The following is a 6,000-nucleotide window of genomic DNA, read 5'->3' as shown; positions in this document are numbered from 1 at the left end:
TTTTCTAATAATACATATTATTGTTTGTTTAACAATTAATTCATACAAGAGTGACTTTTGTTGTTTTTAATGCAATTTCCCTTAGAGCTATGTAGCCCAATAAATCTATGTATAAAACTCCAAATATAACTTTAGTTGCCTATTTGAAGTTTGGAATTATATGGATGTTTTGGATGTTTATTACAAAATGCGCCTCAACAGACGACCTCAATGTTCAAAGTGCAACTATAAAATGTTTCTGGTGTTTTTATAAAACCGTTAGCAGCAGCGACATCTGCACCTCCAGATGTGAAGCAACGACGACAGAAGCAGAAATATCCAGAAATATCCAGGTATGTACAAAAACCTCCAACCGGTGGTGGAACCGGCACGTTACGGTGGAGCATTAGGCCGGAATAAAACTCAAATCCATTTCTCCACCACAACCAGCACTTAAAATCTAAAAATACCTACCAGTTCCAGTTGAGACCCTGGTAGGGTGTTGGGGTGGGGGCACCCCTGGTAGGGCACCCGGGTGCCCTACCAGGGGTGCTGCTACCCCAACACCCCCACCAGGGTGCAGCGGTGCCCCCACCCCAACACTCTACCAGGGTGCAGTGGTGCCACCGATGGATTCAAACTCGTCACCAAACTCCATCAAAACGCTGCACGTCAAAGGAAAAAACAACAGTTATCAGAACATAAACTGGGTTATATTTGTCCATCACAATGCTGTTCTGCCCAGAGCTAGCGGCGCTGCGGCCTCCGCAGGATTCCGTCCGCGGGATTCCGTCCGCAGGATTCCCCCTGCAGGATTCCCCCTGCAGGATTCCGTCCGCAGGATTCCGTCCGCAGGATTCCGTCCGCAGGATTCCGTCCGACCGTCGTCTCACTCGTATCTACTAAACATCACAGAACTGAGCTGCAAGTGTTTCAAATCATCGGTTCTCCATCCTTCCGGGGGTCCGGGATTAAAAGAGTCAAGCTAACAAAACATGACATTACAAATACAGGTAGCCTGTAGCCGGTAGCCGGTAGCCGGTTCCAGGTAGCCGACGGCGGGGCCAAAGGTCCTCACAAGGTCCAGGAACCAGTCAGAGTTCAGGTCCAGTTGGACCCAGCGGGGCAGGAACCAATCAGCAACCAGAAAAACCACTAGAGAGTTTGGGGGCGGGGCTAGAACAGTTTGGTCCCGCCCCCAAAAGTGCAGGTCCCGAACTCGCGGCCGCCGCCTGTAATAACGGTGTATTTGTAATAAACGTCCAAAATGTAATAACTTTTTCATTTCAATTTGTAATAAACTACCCCATTTTGTAATACATTTTGCCGCGTTATGTAATAAGATATTGCATTTTGAGAAGATTATTATAAAATGCACTGGCAACTTTTATTATTTTCTAGGAAATATAATAACATGGTGCATTATGTAATAATACCTATTGTTATTGTTTGTTTAACAATTAATTTATACAATAGTGACTTTTGTTGTTTTTGATGCAATTTCCCTCAGAGCTATGTAGCCCAATAAATATATGTATAAAACTCCAAATATAACTTTAGTTTCCTATTTGAAGTTTGGAATTATATCGGCCAATAACAAACAAACTATGCTTTAGAATTGTTATTACATAATGCAACATGTTATTACATTTTGTAGAGAATAAAAAAGTTGCAAGTGCATTTTGTAATAATCTTCTCAAAATGCAATAACTTATCACATAATGTTGCAAAATTTATCACAAAATGCGTTAGGGTAGTTTATTACAAAATGCGGCTCAACAGACGACCTCAATGTCCAAAGTTTTTCAGTCCTTGTAGGCAAGGCCCAGCGTGGGGGAAGGGGCGTGGCCGAGGACGGGGCGGGGCAGGGTGGGGGGGGGCGTGGGGCCCGGGCGTCCGAACCCGCCCCCCCCCAGGGGCCGGCCGGGGAACCCAGGGAACCCGGGAAACCCGGGCACCAGCGGGTTCTCCTGGAAGCTGCGCAGGTTCTCCTGGAAGCGGCTGCTGCTGCCGTCGTGGTCGTCGTTGAGGCGGGGGGGGTTCAGGTCGGGGGTGGGCCCCCGCTCCGGGGCCCCGCCGCCCCCGCCCCCGCCCTTCCTCCGCAGGGTGGACTCGCGGCTGGACGACGCCACGGACTGGCAGTCGGAGCCGCCGTCGCTGCTAGCGGCCGCCACCTCCACCGGCGTCACCCTGATGGTGGTGAGCGCCTGCGGGTGGGGGTGGAAGGGCGGGGCGAAGGTGACGGCGGGGGGGAAGGGCGCGGCAGGCGGGGGCGGGCCGGGGTAGCCGGGGTTGTAGCCGGGGTTGTAGCCGGGATTGTAGCCTGGGTGCTGGTGCAGCGCCGGGTGCAGCACGTGGGGGTAGCTAGCGTAGACGCCGCCCCCGTCGCAGCCGCCGCCCTCGCCCTCCGACTCGGCGCCGCCCAGGCTCTGCCTCCCGTCCAGCGAGCCGCCGTCCCTCAGCGAATCGCAGCTGTCCGTGTGTCTGCTGAGGTCGTTGAGGGCGAAGGTGGAGCCGCGTAGCGCCGCGCGCGCCTCCGGCGGCTTCCAGCGCCACGAGCCGCTGCCGTCGTTGCTGGGCGGCTTCACCACCGGCTTATTCTGCCGCTGCGCCTCGGGATGCGCCGAGACGCGGACGATGCTGCCGCTGCGCTCCAGACCTGCAGGGACACCATAGCTAGTTAGTTAGTTAGTTAGTTAGTTAGTTAGTTAGTTAGTTAGTTAGTTAGTTAGTTAGTTAGTTAGTTAGTTAGTTAGTTAGTTAGTTAGTTAGTTAGTTAGTTAGTTAGTTAGCTAGCCTCGGGGTACGTCCTGGATGTAATCTATCGTTGTTTGTTCATTCGTTCGTTCGATCGTTTGTTGTTCGTTCATCGTTTGTTCGTTTGTTTGTTTGTTCGGTTGCTCGTTCGCACTAAGAAAATGTACATTTGTGATCAGTGCTGCCATCATTTAGTTTGGGAGTTCATTTGAAATGCACCAATTGAGTTTGGTTAGTGTAGTTTGAGAAGAAATAATTTACACATATGCACTGACACACAAACCCACATATAGATGATCTGAAGTTTGTGTTTAATGTTTAGTGAGTTTTGTTTATGTGTAGTTTACGCATCGGAATTCATCCCAAAATGTGTTTAATTTGTTTTAAGACTTTTATACATTCTGATTAATTTGAATGAGAAAAAGGAGTAAACAGGAAGTGGAAAAAGAAGGCTAAAAAATAAATAAATAAATAAATAAATAAATAAATAAATAAATAAATAAATAAATAAATAAATAAATAAATAAATAGATGAAACAGTAAAAGCTGCTGATGGTCTTGCAGATCCATTTCGGGATACCGACCAGTTTGCAATTGGCTTGGTAGATTTGGAGTTAAAATTAAATAATCACATTATTGTGTCTCCGTAGAGGAGCATGCACTTGCATTGCAGCATGCAAACAGAAGACTGGGAGTCTCCTGAAGACTATATGATTCATCAGGAGACGAATTTCCGGCATCATTCTGGCTTTCCCTTTGAACTTGCGGACAATAGAGCTTAACAGCAGTTGATAAGGCATTATTATATACTCCCTTCAGTCAAACGTTTTGTAACAATAAATTATTGTTTATATATACAGTATATAGGTTCACTAAGAACTACTACTGTTTTACGTTGCAGGAGAGTTGCTGCACGGACAGTTTTGTGTGTGAGGCACCCGAGCATGAACGGCCAGGACCGTTATGTGGTTAATAACTTATGTTATTAACTTGTGTGTTGTTACTTTAATAAAACCATAACCCACTTGGGTTGAAATAAGATAATTCTGTGGTCCTTGACTAAGGTAGGAGACAGAATTTAACAGGTTTTGCCCCTTTTTAATCTAAGGTGATGGGAGGGGGGATCTGGTGGATCTCAGAGAGATAACTGACCCTAGAGAATCATTAAGTCAAACCTCCGACCTGCCAGGATGCAAAGGTCAAGAAGTGGGAGGACCACTTATCCGGGGAGAAGTCAGGATTCTGGCAGCCCTGACCCCTGTTGACATGCGAAAACAATGTTCCTGTCATGGTTTTTCAGTTGAATATGTTTTTTACTTGTTAACTCACTCTCCTGTCATTCCAGACCCTGCCACCCTCATCAGCCAGAAATCCACTCATTCCCTTCACCTGTGCTTCCCCTGCCCAGCTCCACACCTGGTTTCCCTCATCAGCAGTTCCCCTCATATACCGGCCCATTTCCACCTTCTAGTTTGCCAGATTGTCGAGTGTTTGTGCCTCACTTTCCAGCGTTCCCGATTTTTGATCAGTTTTCTGCCTGCCTGTCTGTCTGCGACCCTGCCTGATTCCGGTTTTTGGATTTTTGCCTACCCCCTTGGATTGTTTGCCTGATCTGCCTGACTACCCGGTTTTGACCCCTGCCTGCCTTTTGACCCTGATTAAAGCTTCTTGGACTCTGATTCTGTTTGGTGTCGTGCATTTGGGTTCTCTGTCTTTGAGCCGTGACAGTACAATCTGGCCAAAAGCATGAACCCAGCCGACCCAAATCTAGATCCAGTACAGCACGCGCTGTCTTCTCAGGCTGCTGCTATTCAGCGTCATGAGGAGGAACTCTCCAATGTTGCCGGAGGACTTCAGGAGTTTGCTGCTCGTCAGGACCGGTGTTTAGACGCCATCCGGGAGCAGATGAACCAGCTTTTCTTGTCGACCCGACCCCCAGCACCTGAGGCTCGGCTTCCGCCTCCAGAGCGGTACTCCGGTGAGCCACGAACATGCCGGCCGTTCCTCACTCAATGCTCTCTCCTCTTCGAGCTCCAGCCGTCTTCCTATCCGTCGGAGAGGGCCCGGGTGGCCTTCATCATTTCCCAGCTCACAGGGAAAGCCAGGGACTGGGGAACCGCGGAGTGGGAGAGGCAATCCCCGATCTGTTCCTCAGTGAAGCTTTTTTCAGACGAGCTGAAGAAAGTTTTTGATCACGTTACACCGGGGAGAGAGGCGGCTCGTGGTCTGCTCACCCTGGCTCAGGGGGGACGAAGTGTGGCCGATTATTCCATTGAGTTTCGCACGGTGGCAGCTGAAAGTAAGTGGAATGCTGATTCACTCTATGATGCGTTTTATCATGGTCTCTCTGATTCTATTAAAGATGAGCTGGCAGCCAGAGATCCGCCCATCGGCCTGGATGCCCTGATCGCTCTCGCCATTCGGGTGGATGGACGCCTCAGAGAGAGGAAGAGGGAGAGAGCCCAGTCCGTCGTACTCCGGGGGTTCCCTCACCTACCGGCCGCGGTTCCTGTCTCAGCTCTCCCGTCCACTTCTAATGATTTTCCGGAGCCCATGCAGTTGGGGCGGACTCATCTCTCCTTGGCAGAACGCCAGCGCCGCCTGCGGGAAAACAGGTGCATGTACTGTGGCCAGGTTGGACATTTTGTGGCTTCCTGCCAGGTAAAAGGGCAGGCTCACCAGTAATTCCGGGGGTGCTGGTGAGCCGGATCTTTGAGTCAGAAATGCCCTCTCGCCCTTTGGTCTTTGGAAGATTGACTGTAACTGGTCAGACTCATGTGGTGACGGTCTTCATCGACTCTGGTGCCGACGCCAATTTTATGGATAGTTCCTTGGCAGCCCAATTGGGAATCAAGCGGGAGCTCCTATCCAAGCCTGTCCCGGCCAGCGCAATTGATGGGCGTCGGCTCTGCTCCGTAACTCACCGCACGGCTCCGGTTCACCTTGGCATGTCAGGTAACCATCATGAAACTCTTACATTTCACTTAATTCATGCACCCAGTTTACCTGTCATATTGGGTTATCCCTGGCTGAAACAACACAACCCTCACATAAACTGGTCTTCAGGGATCATTTCTCAGTGGAGCTCTCATTGCCATGCTGTCTGCCTCAGATCTGCTCTGCCTGTCACTCCCTGTAACTCCCCTTCATCTGAGTTTCCAGATTTGTCTGAGGTTCCTCCAGAGTACATGGACCTCAAGGAGGTGTTTAACAAGGCTCGTGCCTCCTCCTTGCCCCCGCATCGGCCCTACGATTGCGCAATCG

The 6,000-nt window shown here is 49.7% G+C and overlaps 1 pseudogene; it reads right to left on the bottom strand.

Moving 5' to 3' along the window:
* Positions 1–1,779: 1,779 nt before the first annotated feature.
* LOC133452286 (phospholipid phosphatase-related protein type 4-like) overlaps positions 1,780–6,000 on the bottom strand; it is a 54,387-nt pseudogene continuing 50,166 nt past the window's right edge.

This window comes from Cololabis saira, chromosome 10 (genome assembly GCF_033807715.1).
Source record: "Cololabis saira isolate AMF1-May2022 chromosome 10, fColSai1.1, whole genome shotgun sequence".
NCBI classification, from domain to species: Eukaryota; Metazoa; Chordata; class Actinopteri; order Beloniformes; family Belonidae; genus Cololabis; species Cololabis saira.
The sequence above is the reverse complement of the archived record's forward strand: the minus strand, read 5'-3'. Positions and strand labels throughout refer to the sequence as shown.